Source organism: Chiloscyllium punctatum, chromosome 26 (assembly GCF_047496795.1).
Source record: "Chiloscyllium punctatum isolate Juve2018m chromosome 26, sChiPun1.3, whole genome shotgun sequence".
Classification (NCBI taxonomy): Eukaryota; Metazoa; Chordata; class Chondrichthyes; order Orectolobiformes; family Hemiscylliidae; genus Chiloscyllium; species Chiloscyllium punctatum.
Window position 1 is genome coordinate 62,707,038 of NC_092764.1, and position 18,081 is coordinate 62,725,118.

At 42.2% G+C, this 18,081-nt stretch overlaps 1 protein-coding gene across 1 annotated transcript in view; it reads right to left on the reverse strand.

The window, feature by feature from the left end:
- Window positions 1-17,783, reverse strand: part of LOC140496192 (adhesion G-protein coupled receptor G1-like) — a 53,513-nt gene extending 35,730 nt beyond the window's left edge. The window contains exons 1-4 of the mRNA XM_072595695.1: window positions 17,732-17,783; window positions 7,884-8,000; window positions 7,759-7,789; window positions 5,061-5,178 (exon numbers count right to left, since the gene is read on the reverse strand). The gene's annotated coding sequence lies outside the window, so the exon portion shown is untranslated. The remainder of the gene's footprint in view (window positions 1-5,060; window positions 5,179-7,758; window positions 7,790-7,883; window positions 8,001-17,731) is intronic.
- Between the last annotated feature and the right edge of the window lie 298 nt (window positions 17,784-18,081).

Here is an 18,081-nt window from a genome sequence, read left to right on the forward strand (position 1 = left end):
AGGTTTCCTTCATGTTTGAATCATATGCTGCTATCTTTTCCCTTCCAGTGAAAATGGAATCTGTCAGAAATGCATCCAACAGTTTCACATCTGGGTCGTGTCCACCATTTTAATGGGTATAGGAGTCTCCAGGACTCCACTGGAAACCAGATCTTGGTGTCTGTTGCAGTATTGCCTTTCTTTGTGTTTAATTAGCTCAAGTCTCCCTCAAACACTCATATTAGAATAATCTTCTAATATTAACCACTGTATTACTCAGAAGATCTTTTCAATCTTGTGATGACAGCAAGACCTGATACAGCAGGATAATAGGCCACAGATGGAAAGAAATTTGCAATCATGAGGGAAATGCTGTTGAGCTTTGTGCTGACAAATTCTCTGGTCCGGATGGACTCCATCCAAGTGACTTAAAAGTGGCGGCGAGTGGAAGTAGATATGTAGTTTCTCATATTGCACAGTTTGCTGGATTTGGGGAAATATCTGTTCAAGTGGAAGATAATTAATGCAATTCCTTTATTCAAAATCTGTCAGAGCGAAAATATTAGAAGCTATGATCAAAGATATTATCATAGAGCACTTAAAAAAATTGAAAATAATTAGGCAGAGTCAACAAGGCTGTGTGAAAGGGAAACCATAACAAAATGAATTAATTTACTAGAGCTCTTTGAAGAAGTAACATGTGCTGTGGAAAAGGTGGATATACTGCACTGATTTCCAGAAGGCACCATGTCAAAGGTTAGGGAGGAAAATAAAGCCTGAGGGTGTAGGGTATAATACATTGATATGGACTGAAGATTAACTCATTAACAGGAAACAGAAAGTGGCATAAATAGGCCTTTTTCTGGTTGGCAAGGTGTTACAAATAATGTGCCTCAGGAATCAATGCTGGGGCTTCCAACTTGTATAATTTATATAAAGGAATTGGATTAAGAAACCTAAGGCAGAATTGCTAAATTTGTTGATGACACCAAAATAGGTAGAATACAGAGTCATGAATAGGACAGATTGAGGCTACAACAGGTTACAGGGAAATAATTGGGTGAAGATTTGATGAATGGAGTATAACGTGGGAAACTGCAACGACCCCGTTTTCGAGAAATAAAACAGAAACATTTCTAAATGGAGAGATTGTAGGACCTTTGTGAAACACAGCAATCTGGGTTTATTAGTGAATTAATCACAGAAATCTAGCATGCAAGTACAGCAAGTATTTAGGAACGCTGTTAGAACATAATTGTTTATTGTGAGAGGAACTGAATACGAAAGTGGGAAGGTTGTGCTCCAGTTATGCAGGGCACCAGTGAGATCACATCTGTGGATCTATGTATAACACTGATCTCCTTATTTAAGGAAGGATGGAAATGAAGGAGGAGGTTTAAGAGACCCAAGTGGGCATGTTGGCTAATGAGAAAGGTTTGGACGATCTCATCTTGTATCTGTTGGAGCTGGGAAAAGTAAGAGGTGACTTGATTGAAATGTAAGACCTGGAAGGAATCGAAGTGGAGGATGTGGAGATGATGGTGGACTCTCCCTCTTTATGGTCATTCAAGCGGGCATTGGATAAGCATATGGAGGTTATTGGGCTAGTGTAGGTCAGGTAGGCTTCGGTCGGCGCAACATCGAGGGCCGAAGGGCCTGTACTGCGCTGTATTTTTCTATGTTCTATGTTCTATGTTCTTTCTTTATGGGAGAATCTAAAACTAGAGGTCACTGTTTAAAAACAAAGGGTTTAAAGATGGAAATAAGGAGAGTTGTTTTCTCTCAGAGGATCATGTATCTTTGGAACACTCTTCCTCAAAAGATGGTGGAAACAGAAACTTTGAGTATTTTTAAGTCAGAGGTAGATAGATTCTTGGTAAGGGGTGAAAGGTTATGGCAGGAGGAGGCGGAATGTGGAGTTGAGGTTACATTCAGATCAGCACCCCCTCCCCCCCAACTCCCATGATCTTCAATAAGATCTTCAATGGCGAGGACAGGCTCAAGGGGCCAGATAGCCTGTTTCTGATCCTGACTCATACGTACATATATTATGTTTTATACTGTCTCCTTTAATTCAAGGTAAATCATAATAGTTTGGAGCGGGTGTGTGACCTCTTACAAACCTCCTGGTGACAAGCTCATGTAACCTCATTTTATGTCTGCCCAGAGATAGGTCCACGTGACTTCTTGGTCTGCAGACATAAAGTCAAACTGAACCTTATTTAAGGTTAGGCACAAGCTTAACATCTGGATACAACAGACAGCAACTGGCCTACACTCACAGGCTCAGAGTTAGTCTGACTGAACAATATGGAGAATAAAACAGTTGCTGCTTTGTCACAATGGTGTAAAGGTCTAATTTCATGTTAACTCGCAAGCAGAATATATATAGTACTCCAGCTTGAGACCAATAATTCCAACTGTTCAATCTAATCTTCATAGCTGAAGGATTTCATCTCTGGAACATTCTCAGAAACTTCTTCAACACTCTCTAACATTCATCTAAAGTGTGGTACCCCAGCACTGTACACAATACTCCAACTGAGGACTCACCAGTGTCTAAGACAGGTTCAGCATCCCCTCCCTGTTCTGTTATTCTGTTAATAAAGTGAAGGATGCTTTATTCTTTGTGCTGTCAGCTTTAATGACTCACACACATGTACTTCCAGGTCTCTCTGCCCTTGCACATCCTTTGTTTCATACTGTCTCTCTATGTTCTTTCTAACAAAGTGCATCACCTCACACTTTTTTGCAGTGAATCTTCCACGTCCATTCTACCATTTCATCAATATCCTTTTGAGGTGCTGCACTACTATCCTCACAGTGCACAGTGTCTTGAAGTTTTGTATCTTCTATAAATTTGGAAGCTTGTCCCCTATACTCCATGATCTAGAATTTTAATATAAGTCAGGAAAAACAAGGGTTCCAATACTGATCCCAGTTTGGAAACTTGTCATCTCTCAGGAGAACATTCTCTCAGACAATGCACATTGATCTCTGTGGAGAAACTGCTTCATACAGCACGAGTTCTGTTGGAGACACACAAACATGAAAGGGTACAACTCCCAGATCAAGGTCCATTACAGCGATGTTGATTTCCATACCAACTGCTGTCCTACTCAGAGTATACACAAATATTAACATGAGTTCGCAGAGGAGTAGGCCACTGAGCCCCATTTGTGCAGACACTTTTAAATGGCAATGTCACATGTAACACGCTTAAATTATTTTGCAAGCTCGATCCAGCCGTTAGGAAAGAGACCAGAGTGGTTTAAACATTGGGGATGCTGGTTTAACAAGACAATGGCTTGCTTTCTGTAGTTCCTTTCTGGGAATAGGTATATTTTTCAGCACTGTCCTGAAGTGTATTGGGCTCCACACATGCAGGGAAACAGAATAGGGATGTGTGCAAAATATAATGAGCATTCCATGGAAGCAACACAGAAATGTGCAAGTTTAACGTCTTACATCAAGAAAGATTTCTCCATTTGATACCAATTTTACCTGAGCTTGTTGATGGTAAAAGAAGCAATATAAATCCTAATTTCTGCCCCCCTATTTATCACTCTGGCAAAGGATTTTCATGAATAATACTAGCATGAGGCTAGAGCAGAATATCCTGTTCTCACTGGTGTTCTCACAAGCTTGGAGACAGGGAGGGTAAATAATTAGGTGGGATGGTGTTTTACCTGAACCCTGCTGACTTCCCATCTTCACCAGAGTTAGGGTCTGGGCTGCAGCTCAACTTCCCCACCATGCTCATAGTCAAGGCCCTTAAGTGCTGAAAATGTGTTGCTGGAAAAACGCAGCAGGTCAGGCAGCATCCAAGGAACAGGAGAATCGATGTTTCGGGCATAAGCCCTTCTTCAGGAATGAGGAAAGTGTGTCTCGCAGGCTAAGATAAAAGGTAGGGAGGAGGGACTTGGGGGAGGGGCATTGGAGATGCGATAGGTGGAAGGAGGTCAAGATGAGGGTGATAGGCCGGAGTGTTGTGGGGGCGGAGAGGTCAGGAAGAAGATTGCAGGTTAGGAAGGCGGTGCTGAGTTCGAGGGATTTGACTGAGACAAGGTGGGGGGACGGGAAATGAGGAAACTGGAGAAATGTGAGTTCATCCCTTGTGGTTGGAGGGTTCCTAGGCGGAAGATGAGGTGCTCTTCCTCCAACCGTCATCTTGCTTTGAACTGGCGATGGAGGAGTCCAAGGACCTGCATGTCCTTGGTGGAGTGGGAGGGGGAGTTGAAGTGTTGAGCCACGGGGTGGTTGGGTTGGTTGGTCCGGGTGTCCCAGAGGTGTTCTCTGAAATGTTCCGCAAGTGCCAATAATGGATCACAAGATGGCCTCATCACACCACCTCTGCTGGGATTAACGCAGCTACAAGTGGGCATGGTGCTATGTGGCGTGCTGGATTGATCAAACTGTGTGGGCTGCTTGTCACCTCTGGGGAGGGTGTGTGTTGGTGTCCTTCAATCAGAGGCAATCAGTAACTAATTGAGGGATAGCAGATCAGGAAGGGATTGGTTGGTGAGAATTGCCCCTGCATTCATTTCCTATCCTCCTGGCCCCTATTTCCCTGCAACTTCCCACAGCACTATCCCTGCTACATTACTGACCTGTGGCTTGGCTCCTCCAGGAGCCTGGGATTTGGGGGAGTGGGGGTGGATCCTCTGACATCATCCATGACCACTTCAGTGGCACTGCTGAGCACATCGACTGCCAGCAGCTCTCACTGTATGGCACTGCTACCCCCAGGGTAATGATTCCAAGGAAGGCTCTGTCAATCGCCGTGCCACTGCCTGATTGGCATGTGGTTTGGCTGGTATTCGTCCTAAAGAGACACAATGGGTCTCTTGCTGACTCTCTCCAGTCATCAGGTGAAATCTCTGATATTTCAACAAGACTGCCTCGGGTATCTCCTTCAGACTGGGATACGAGCACAGAGTAGGTTCAAACAGAGGGAACAGCCAGAAAAACACCAAGTATTATTGAACATACAGTCTAGTTAAAAACCCTAGTACTGGGATAATATCGAAATGAACTGTGTTGTGAGGCTGACATAGCCCTCTAGAAGAATGATTATTTACATGTGAGGAGTGTGGTTGGTACATCTCTGGATGAATTTGTTCACTATTCCAACTGCAGCCGTGCATTGTTCACTTTCATCAAGCTGGCGCCGCAAATGTTCACAAGTCTCAGTCGGCCCTGAGTGGAGAAGGAGAGGATTAAATAATCAGGTCAATACAAATCAGCTCCAGCCCTTCAAAATACCAACAGGAAAACACCCACAGTACGGTCTCGGGGGAAACCCGCTTTGTTTTATTCTGGGAGTGGAATCTCTTTCTCAGCTTTTTAATTTACTGGTTAATGAGTTTGAGAGAAATTTCCAGTTTTGACTCAAATCTTCAATTAAGTTGTAAGCAGAGAAGTTTCAAACTGGTGCATCAATCAGTTCATTACAAATAATTTAAACAGTAATAATCCCATGTTACTATGCTTTTACAATGATTCAAACTTATCAAATATTTCAAAAAACTAGAATAATTATTAACTGGGACTACAGCAAATCCACAATCTGACAGAGGGATCATTTAGACCAGTTTACATGAAGAACCTTCTGTCATAGAGAAAAAATGGAGCCTAATGAAACGGATAGACTGTAACCTCTCCAATCCAGAATGTTCAGGATCAAAGTATCTCTGGATATTGGAATTTTCTGGATTAAAGAATAACATTAAAACACAAAAGTGGAGAACATCAAACTTATAAATGTTCACCTACAGCATAAAACACCGATAAAACATTATAAAGCAGTAAAAATATTGAGTTACTTATGCCCCATTTCCACTCACAAACTATTGGACTAAAATGGTGCTTAAAGTTAATCAAATCCACTCAGAACATTTCTAGAACACTCATGTTTCTAAACTCTAGATTTCTAGACTGCAGAGGCTGGAGTTTATTTCCAATTTTATATCTCATTTACACAATCGAAACAGTTTGGGATCTAATTGTCTCTTTATCCACTGATGGATTCCTATCTTCATTTAGTGAACAGTGATTCAGTTTTTAGAATTCTGTTTCCTGTGGGTTTGTTTGTGAAGTGAAGCTAATTAAGATGTGACTCCACGGATTTAGCTAAACCTCTTATCAGAATTGGTTAAAAATGGTCTGCAATATCCAAAATTCCACATAAAAGCTCAATCCTGTAACGTATGTTGGAAATGTCCACATGAGGCCATGATTGGAGGTTCTGGTCTCAGTCCGAGGTTTGACAGTTAAAGATGGGGTGTTCATAAACAAAAACCAAAATTGCTGGAAAATCTCAGCAAGTCTGGCAGCATCTATGAAGAAAAATCAGAATTAACATTACGGGTCCGGTGACCCTTCCTCAGTTCTGAAACGTTAACTCTGATTTCTCTTCATAGATGCTGCCAGACCTGCTGAGATTTTCCAGTGACTTCAGTTTAGTGACCACTTCTAAATGCTTCCAACATATGGCAATGGCAGATGGCATGAGCAGCCATGGTGAGATATCGAAATGAATTAGACCTTTGACCATCACCCTCAATAGTTCCAGGCTTCAACATGTGTCAAACAGTACATGTTCAGATCCCTTGAAGTGGCCAGTGAGCTCAGTTGGCTGGATGGCTGGTGTGTATCAGATTGGTGCCCCCAGCACACAGATGTCCTCCAATCGAACTGGGGTGGGTTCAAGACCCTTCTCCTCACTCCATTCATGGTGGAGATTGATGGGCTGTGAATTGGACCTCTCTTCAGGCAGAGAACTGAAGGAAACCATGACAAACCTCCACCATCTGCTACAAGCAGCCATTGCTGTCCCAATAAAGCAGCAGCAAAGAGAATTACAGTACTTGATTTTCCTGGAACAGGATCATTTCACGACCCCATTGTTCATGTTGCACACATCAGACTGATCATTGCTGCATTATAAAGTGACTGATGCACTAATTGGGTGCATGGCACCAGCTTCACCAACAGGGCAGGGAGAGTGGTTCCTTTTACATTTCTGGCCCTCCAGGGCTGTAAGGAGTCACCGATTAGTCCAATATTTACAGTGAAGGCCAGAACTGCATTTAATTAATCCAGTCATGGGATTCACTTCCATTAGTAAGGAATAGTTTGTGATAACTAGCAACAGAATATTTATGTAAAAGTCTGTCTTCTTGACAATATCCATAATCTGCGAATGCTTTAAATGATTCATTGGTGGAAAGATGTACTTCCCATAGTTGTGTGGTAAGTAATCAATGAGGAAACCTTTTACTACATTCCAGATTGGTTACGATGAGATCCTCACCAAGGTGGACACTCTTGATGAGCGGTTGGATTTGAATTGTCAAACAGCTGTTACCTTGCTGCTGGATTATTAATCCACGAGGGAGTTGAGGTTTACAGTGATTGGGCGGGAAAGTGAAGATTAGGCCAAGGTCGGATCTGCCATAATCTTTTTTTTAAGTTTAAAGTACTCATATGTAATGGGAATTTTGCCAGTATTTCCTTCAATGGACATACAATTGAGCTGAGTTTAAATTTCTGATGGAACTGTCTCACAGAGGTCCAACTGCAGCAGACCTCGATGTGTGATAGCAAAGGGCATCTATCACACAACAGTCATGTACAGTACCCTGAAATATCACAGAATGGGTCCTCAATGGCAACTTAATTGCTTAAGAAAATTGTAAGTTGTTGATGTAAACTGATTTAACTTGAGATGGAAATTGTCCAGATCAGAATAATATATTTATAAAAACATTTATTTACCTGCTGAAGAGGATGTGCTGATGCTTGATTCCTAAAGTGGAAATTTACACCATCAGATAAGTTTTCAATCAAATAAATGTTTATAAATAACAGAATGGAGATACTGAATAATAATTGGAACTTACCAGGGGTGTTTCACAGGCTCTGCCCGTCACTGGGGTAGTGACACTGACATGATTGGAAAGGTTACTCTGTGTTGTAATTTTAAATGGGTCACCACTTGGAAAAAAGGCAAAAATGTCCTGTAAAGAAATATGGTAAAAATATTGAAACAGATCTGAAAGTAAAAGTTCATACCATGAATATTTTATAGATGTTTTTATTTCCAACTTGTTGTCAGTCGCTCTAATAAGTGCTCAGTGAAATAAGCAAGGTTTATTTATTTTTAGTGCATAAATTAATTAGAAATAGAGATAAGAAAATACCCATTGCCCTGATATTTCAGGTGACACTGTTTTACAACAGAGTGTCACACTGTGTCTCAAACAATAAAAAGCCCAACAATCTGCCAAGGACAAACACAAAAGGAAGTATTTAACATGTCCAGCAGCATCCATGGAAAAAGAAATGAGAGAGTTAACATTTTCAAATGTTTGACCTTTCTTCAGAACTCAGAAAATGAGAAGTGTAATTAGTTTTGAGCAACTGAAAGGGGGTCAAGGAACATTCCAGAATGTCTGTGTATTCGATCAGTACCTAAGTACCACTGGGTCTTGGATAAATGTTGAAATACTTCAATGGTGACTAAAACATGATCATTGTTATCACTGAGATTCAGTCTACAGACTCCAAATGTGAGAATTCCCAAGTCTTAGCCCTTCAGTGGGGGCTATTGTGTAACTACCCCGGATTGGAGGGTAATCACACATTAACAGGAGTGGAATTGAGGCTAACCAGGGGCTCAGGCTGAGATCAAGTATTGGACTGCTGAAAGAAATCCAAACATTTAAAATTGAAGCTTTAATACAGCTCTCACAGGGGCCCTATTCAGCCTTCCCAGTCTGGTGGAGGTTCCAGATGTACCTGCTAAACATTGAGGCCTAGCAGGCAGGGACACATATAAACAGATGGACATGGAGCAGGAGCAGGACAGACCGGCCTTTGGGCCTGTTCCACAATTTAATAAGATCACAAGGAGTAGAAGTAGACCATTCAGCCCAAAGGGTCTGCAATTCAATCAGTTCATGGCTGATCTGATCATTCTCACTTCCACTTTCTTACTCATTTTCCAATAACCTTTAACTCTGTCACTGATTAAAAATCTGTCTCCCTCAGTTTTGAATACACTTTATGGTTCAGTCTCCACAGCCCTTTGCTGTAAAGAGTTCCACAGAACCAGTGCCCTCTGAGAAAAGATATTCTTCATCATTTCTGTCTTAAGATGATCCCTTCCTCTGAGATTATGCCCCCTGCCTGTAAACTCTCCCACAAAGAGAAATAACTCTCAGCATCTAGGGAGTGTCAAATCCTCAAAGAACCTTAAATGTTTCAAGAAGGTCATCTCTCTCATTTTGAGAGACTTCAGTGAGAACAGGCCAAACCTACTCAACCTCTCATCATAAAGATATCCCTCCATACAGAATCACAGAATTTTGACAGTGCAGAAGGAGGCCATTGCACTGGCTCCAGCACTGATCCCTGTGACATTCTGTGAGTTAGAGGCTGTCATCCTGGCAAATGTTCCCCTTATCTCAACTCTCCAACATCTTTTAGGAGTGGTCTTATTCTCCACAACCACCTGATAAAGGAGCAGTTCTTCGAAATCTAGAGCTCCTAAATAAACCTGTTGGACGATAACCTGGTGTTGTGTGATGTTTAACTTGGTCCACATTTTGAATGAGTGTGTTAGGCAGGCAGTTTTCCAATCCTCTGGGAATTTTCCAGAATCTAACGATTCTTTGAAGGTTACCGCTATCACATCCAGTATCTCTGTAGCTACCTCCTTTAATATTCTAGGAAGCAGCGAATCAGGTCTAGGGAACCTTTATCCCTATTAGTTTCCTTAATACTTTGTCTTTGCTGATTTATTTCCTCCCCAGCCTCAATGTTTCACCTCTTGATTATTTTTAGAATGTTATTACTGGTTTACACTGTACATGTAAAAAACTGTGACTCAAATCCATTTTTCACTCCCATTAATAACCTTTCACCTCTTGCTTTAAGAAGAATTTAGCAAATTCTGACATCAAAATATTCAAGGCCTCTGCTCCTACCAACTTTTCAAGATGACTCTGAGAAAAATATATTTTGCTTCCTCTCCATTTCTCAAGCCCCAAATCATACACAACGATCCCGAGTTGTAGTTTCTTCGAGATGAGGAAACATCCTTTCTACATCCACCAAGTCAAAGCCGTTTAGAATCTTATATATTTCAACCGTGTCATCTCTTACCCTGTTCAACTCTAATGGATACAAACCTCGTCTGTCCAACCTTTCCTCATAAGTCAACCTTTCTATTCCAGGTATTAGTCTGGTAAACCTTCCCTGCACTGCTTCCTATTTATTTCCATCTTTCCTTAAGTAAGGTGAGCAATACTCCACAAAGTATTCCAGATGTGGTCTCACCTCTTCACTTCTGTATTCCATTTTCCTCTCATTAAATTATACCATTCTATTAGCTTTCCTAATATTTTGCTGTACCCACACACTGACCTTTAATGATTCCTATATTAGGACACAGATATATCTCTCTGCACCCGAGAGCATGGCAATCTCTCACCATTTAGATCATAAGCTTTTTTATTCTTTTTGTCAAAATGGACAATTTCATGTTTTGCTTCATTATATTCCATTTGCCAGATCTTCCCCATTCACTTAACTTATCTACAGAGGGACCTCGATTATCTGGCATTCGATTATCCAAATTTTGGATTATCCAAACAAGATCACAAGGTCCCGATGCATGGCTAATCTATGTTATCCGGCATTCGGTTCACCGAATGGAATACTCCCCGCCTGTGGCCTTCGGATAATTGAAGTACCTCTGTATATCTTTTGGGAAACATACCTTCTGTCCTTTTGTCCAAGTCATTTATGTCAATTGTATACAGTGGAGTCCCAGTACTAATCCTACAGCACATCACTCATTATACCCTTCCCAGCTGTAACAGGCCCATTTATGATTAATCTCTGCTTCATTTTACACAGCCATTTTAGAACAGCACTTGCTGTTTTTACTACAGTCTGAGCTCTCTCTAATTGGCAAGGTTAACGACCCCCTGGTTAAACCTAACTTTTATAATGACCAATGGAGAAGTGGCCCTGCAATGGAATCAGTGCACACCTCCAACATTGGCCAGAACAAATACTTGGATGCTCGTATCTGGCATCGAAACATAGACAGTGCTGAGAATGGCGGCTTTCTACACTTTTCACTGTACACATGTGATCATACATGACGCTGACATGGAATCCTAATTCTAGAGGAATGAGGATAATTGTGCTGTAAATAATCATATTTTATAAATCCAGGTTCCTGTGCACAAGACTAAAATTATACAAACCAAAATCATGGATTATTTTAATCTTTATGTAGATTGGGTCAGTCAGATTAGCAGAGGGAGCCATGAGGAGAAGATGACACTGGAAGGAATAGTCTATAGGCCTCCTAACCAGAGCTATATTGTGGGACAGAGAATAGGCAAGGACATAATGAAGGCATGTAACAAAACCAGTACATTAATCATGCGTGATTTTAATCTTAACGCAGATTGGGCTAGTCAGATTGTTGGGAGAAGTCAGGAGGATGAGTTCATTGAATATTTGGGACAGTTTCCGAGAATAATGTGTTATAGATCCAACTAGAGATCAGACTATTTTGGATCTGGTGATATATAATGAGACAGGTTTAATAAATAACATCAGAGTAAAAGAGCAGCTGAGAAACAATGATCGTGATATGGTACAATATACCATTCAAATTGTGAGGGAGAAATGTGGGTCTGAAACAACTCTGCAAAGCTTAAATAAGGGTAATTACAAAGGAATGAAGACAGAGTGGTTTGGGAAAGGGGTTTAGCAGCAATGATGGTTGAGGACAATGGCAGAACTTAAAGAAAATAGTTCATGGCTCCCAGTAAAGACATATTCCAGTGAGGAAGGTGGATCCCAGGAAGATTATAAGCCAACCATGGTTGACCAGGGAAGTTAAGGATCGAATCAAATTGAAGGAAGGTGAGTACAATGTGGCAAAGATTAGTGGCAAGCCAAACAATTTGGAAAGCTTTAAAAACCAACAAAATATGACCAAAAATATTAAAGAGGGAGAAAATAATCTCTGAGAGTACATTTACAGATTATTTTAAGATGGTTAGCAAAAATTTCTTTAAAGATATAAAAAGGAAGAGAGAAATCTAAGCCTCTTAGAGAATGAGGAAAACCAGGAAATGGCAGAGGGGTTGAAAAATACTTTGCATCAGTCTTCACAGTAGAAGACACGAACAACATTCTGAAATTATTAAATAATCAAGTTGCAAAGGAGGAGAGGAAATAAATACAAAAACGATCACCAGAGAAAAAGTGTGAGAGAAACTGCTGGGGCTAAAGACACTCCGATGGGATCTATCCCAAGTAATTAATGGAAGTGGCTGGAGAGATCATGGATGCAATGATAATAATTTTCCCAGAATCTTTCCAGGATTCAGAAACATTCCCAGAGGTTTGGAAAACTGGCAATGTAGCACCTTTACTTAAAAAAGTGAAGTAGACAATAACAAGTAACTATAGGCCGATTAGGTTAACATCTGAACAAAGTCAGGTTGGAGTCAATTATCGAGAATGTAATAGGAGAGCATTTAAAAATATGTAATATCATTGAGGAAAGTTAGAATGGCCTCATGAAGGGGATCAATTTACCTGAATTCTTTGAGGAAGTAACCAGCAGGACAGATAAAGTGGAAGTGGTTTATGATATAAATTGGATTTGCAGAAGGCTTTTGATGAGGTATCAAACATTGGGTTGTTTAAAAAAATAAGCACTCATGGCGTTGGAGGAAGTACGTTAGCATGGACAGAGGATTGGTTAACTAATAGAAGACAGAGTTGGGATAAGGGGGGGGGGGCATTTTCAGGATGGCAGCCTGTAACCAGTGGTGAGCCACAGGGACCAGTTCTGTGGCCACAATCATATACAATATATATTAGTGACTGCATGAAGAAGGTGACTGTTCTCTCACCAGGTTTGCAGACAGCAGATAAATAGATGGAAAAGCAAGTGGTATGGATGACACAAAAAAGAGATCGATTAAGCGAATGGGCAAACTCTTAGCAGAAGGAACATAACGTGAGAAAATGTGAATTTATGCAGTTCTTCAGGAAAAATAAGGGAGTAGAATCTTATTTAAATGGAGAAAGATTGCAGAAAGTTACAGATCAGAGGGATTTGAGAGTCCTCAGAATTAATTAGTATCCAATTTCAAAAGGAAATAGGGAAGGCAAATGGAATGTTAGCCCTAATTCCAAAGGGAATAGAGAATCAAACCAGGGAAAGTTTGCTAAAACTATACAAGGTACCTGTTATACAACAGCTAGAATACTGTGAACAATTTAGTGTTTCTTATCTCAGAAAAATATACTGGCCTTGGCGACATTCCAGAGAAGATTCACAAGATTGGTACCAGGTTTGGAGGGGATGTCTTATGAGGAGAGGCTGAGCATGTTGGGCCTGTAGTCATTGGAGGCTTCAGGAATGAACAGTGACCTTATTGAAACACACAAGACTCTTAGAGGACTTGACAGGGTAGATGTGGGGAAGTCGGTTTCCTTTGTGTGAGAGTCTAGGAGCAGAGGGTATAATTTCAGAGGAAGTGTTTGCACTTTGAAGAGAGAGATGAGGAGGCATTCCTTCTCTCAGAGGGTGGTGTATCTGTGAGACTTTACCAGACAGGGCTGTTGAGGCTGGGCCATTAAGGATATCCAAGGCTGAGATAGACAGATATTTAACCAGTAAGGGACTCGAGGGTTCCAGGGAAAAGGCAGGAAAGTGGAGCAGAGGATTATCAAATCAGCCAGGATCTCACTGAATGATGGAGCAGACTCAATGAGCTAAATGACCGATATCTGATGGTTTTATGGAAACGGCTAATTTTGAGGGAGATAGAGGGAAGTGTAGAGCTGGAAATAGATGAGGTAGCACTGGGAAAGAATTAGTTGGAACACAGGAGACCAGAACTAGAATTCTGAAGGGAAGGGGAGGAAAGCAAAAAGGGAGAACAGGGAGGGGGCAATAAAGGGAATTTCAGTCCTAAAAGTTTGAACTAAGATGGAACAATTCTCCAGAACTCAGTGAAGATATTGATGGGGAAAAGAACTGCCTCCAGCTCAGGGCCAAGTCCGGTGCTATTTAAATTTTCCCAACAATCCACAAATTTGAAGAAACGGACATGGAGGCATTTTCCTTTCCTTTGAAACATTGCAGAACAAAACAATTGTCCCACAGAACGCTGGACCCTTCTCATGCAGAGCAGGCTGACTGGTGAAACCCCTGTGGGTTTTGAAATGCTTTCTGAAGAAGTTTCTGTCGATTGTGAAACAGCCAAGATCACTCGCCTCAGTGCTGTTGGGTTTGTCCCTAAAGGGAACAGGCAGAGCTTTCCAAATCTCCAGAAGCAGCCTGAGCAGAGACACAGAGACCATTGGATGTGGGCACTTATCTACTGGGTAACAGGTGGAAAACTAAAACAATTCCCCACTGTTATATTCCAAACCCAATGAAATAAGGCCCAATGTTCCACTGGTCTTCCTGATGACCTGCTTTCTGAGTTTCATGCACATGTCCCTCCAATTCCTTTAGTGTTACAGCTTTCTGCAGTTATTCTCCATTTAATTAACACTGTTCTTGTGTTCTCCCTTCCAAAATGAACAACTTCACATTTTCCTACATTATACACCATTTGCCACCATTTTGCCCACTATTTCACCTGTTGATATCGAGTCAGAGAGTAGCAGAGATGTACCTCATGGAAACAGACCTTTGGGTCCAACTGGTGTACATGGCGACCAGATATCCTAAATTAATCTCATCCCATTTGCCAGCACTTGGCCCATAACCATCTAAACCTTTCCTATTCATGTACCCATCCAGATGCCTTTTAAATGCTGTAATTGTACCAGCCTCCAACACTTCCTCTGGCAGCTCATTCATACAACACCCTGCATGAAAACGTTGCCTCTTCGGTCCCTTTCAAATCTTTCCCCTCTTGCCCTAAATCTATGCCCTCTAGTTCTGGATTCTCCCACCCCAGGGAAAAGTCTATTTAGCCTATCCCTGCTCCTCATGATTTTATAAACCTCTATAAGGTCACCCCTCAGCCTCCGACGCTCCAGAGAAAACAGCTTCAGCCTATTCAGCCTCTTCCTATAGCTGAAATCGTCCAACCCTGGCAACATCCTTGTAAATCTTTCCTGAATCCTGTCAAGTTCCACAATATCCTTCCTATAGGAGGGAGACAAGAAATGCACACAATATTCCAAAAGTGGCCTAACCAATATCCTGTACAGCTGCAACATGACCTCCCAACTCCTATATTCAATGCTCTGACCAATTAAGGCAAGCGTACCAATACCTTCTGTAAACTCTTTGTATTCCTCTCACAACTTGTCTTTCCACCTGTTTTTGTGATACATGCAAGTTTAGGATGCAGTACATTTGCTTCCTTCCTCCAAGTCATTAAAATACATTGTAAACAGTTGCAGTCCCATCACCGATCCCACTGATCCCAGGTTGTGAACCTGAGAAATAACCCCTGTTCTCCACTTGCTGTTTCCTGTCCATTAGTCAAGTCTCTATCATTGCCAACATACAATCTCCAACACCATGGACTCTTATGACTTAATCTTCAGTGAGGTGCCTTGCTGATCACCTTCTGCAAGTCCAAGTATAATACATCTACTGGTTCAGAGAGAGTATGGTTCTGGAACAGCATAGCTGGTCAGGCAGCATCTGAGGAACAGGAGAATCGATGTTTCAGGTGTAAGCCCCTCATCAGGAATGCAGCTTGTGGGTCAGGGGGCTGAGAGATAAATGGGAGAGGGGTGGGGCTGGGGGAAGAAAGCTGGGAATGTGAGAGGTCGATGAAGGTGAAGGGGAAAGGTGAGAAGTCGGAGAGGAGTCAAACAGACCCCACCATGAGGGATATATTGCCCTTCCCACCCCAATCTGCATTTCACAGAGACCATTCCCCCTGCGACACCCTTGTCAGATCCATGCCCCCCACCAGCCCAAACCCCACTCCTGGCACCTTCTCCTGCCAATGCAGGAAGTACACACCCTGTGCCCACACCTCCCCACCTCCGCCCAAGGCCCCAAAGAATCCTTCCCCATCCGACAGAAATTTACTTGTACTTCCACACATATCATCTGCTGTTTCCTCTTGATGTGGTCTCCTCTACATCGGGGAGGCAGGACGCCAACCTGTGGAACATTTCAGTGAACATCTCTGGGACCCCCGCAGCAACCAACCCTACCACCCTGTGACTGAACAGTTTAACTCCCCCTCCCACTCCACCAAGGACATGCAGGTCCTGGGCCTCCTCCATCGCCAAACTCTAACCACCCGACACCTGAAGGAAAAACACCTCCTTTTCCGCCTTGCAACCCTGCAAACACATGGGATCAATGTGGATTTCACCAGTTTCCTCATTTTTCCTCCCGCCACCTTATCCCATTCCCAGGCCTCCAACGTGGCACCTCCCTCTTGACAGCTTCCGTCCATCTATTCGCTTCACCCTCCCCTCTGACATATCACCTTTCCCCCCCCCCCAACCTTCACCTACTTATCACATTCCCAGCTACCTTCCCCCCAGCTCCACACCCCCCCCCCTCCCATTTATCTCACAGCCCCCTGACCCACAAGCCTCATTCCTGATGAAGGGCTTATGCCCAAAACGTCGATTCTCCTGCTCCTCGGATGCTGCCTGACCTGCTGTGCTTTTCCAACACCACACTCTCGACTCTGCTGTCTCACATCTACTGGATCCACCCACTAAAGCCTTCAGAATACAATATCCAGTTTAATCATTTTTGAGCATCAACACCTCCTTCCAAGTCTATTGTCTACACAATGTACCTCAGGTTCTGTCATGAAATGGATTGCTTTTAGCACAGCTAACCCAGTTTTAATTACTCATAATCCTCATTATAACCTGTTTAGCTTCTCTTCCCTGGTTAACTCTCACCAATCCCTTTGTCTGCCTACCTTTGTTCTCTCTCTCTCTCTGTCTCTGGAAGAGATTGATAAATGCTTGATCTCACAGGGGATTAAGGGCCACGGGGAGAGTGCAGGTAAATGGAATTGAAACACCCATCAGCCATGATTAAATGGCAGAGTGGACTCGATGGGCCGAATGGCCTTGCTTCCTATGTCTTATGGTCTTATGGTCATATACCTTGATATAGAGCTCGAAGCAATGTAACCTTATCCACAAATATGCCGCAGTGCTATTTCTAGATTAGGGAGTGAAATTTAGGCACATACCCGCTGTGATAAAACCCCCATCTAAAAAAGGTCACCCTGAACATCACGGACCATGCCTTTGCACATTACAGTTCAGAGTGAGAATGTGGCAGTGCTGTCTTCCAGTAACAGGTTGGAAAAGTGACACAGAAATGGCAAACCCAGTGAGATTACTCAGTTTGCAACTGACATGACATGGAGGCTCGAGATGAAACGATAGTAAAATGGATTTGTCCAAAGACACAGAGAAGGAAACAACAAGCAATTGTTGCCAGGTAACCGCGGTGACTTTCATGTCAGGAATTGGTGCGATCTGGTTTCTCTGGGACAGAGAGGAGAACTGGAAGCTGCTTACAAAATGACATGAGTCTGTCGAATAATGAGATGCAACTTCATTTGAAATAAGGTTGTAACTGCTGATTTGCAAGATTGAAAATGCATTATGTAAACTCCAGGGAAAGCTGGAAATATTATCAAGAATCTGATTTTTCCATTCTCCCTATATTTTCCAGTTTTCTTACCTTTTCCCATGCCACTCAATGGAGCAGAAATTTCCACCCAAAAGGATACTGTCCTCAAGTCAAAATGAGAGATGCTGAGAGTGGGAGTGAAGCTGAAAGCTTCTGTGTCCTTGGAAACAAGATGCGCCATAGCAACCACATTGCACTGATTGCTGGAAATGGACCCATGAACCAGGGGCAATAGACAAGCAGCATGTTCTCCTAGAACTTTCTAGAATGTGTCTCAGACCTTTTGAAGGAATTGTTCCTGGAACTCAGCACTGCTAAATTGCATTACTGTCATGTTATGGGAGGGTTACTGGTATTTTATTTCTCAGCAAGAATGATTCTCTTTCTCCTTCATGAGAAAA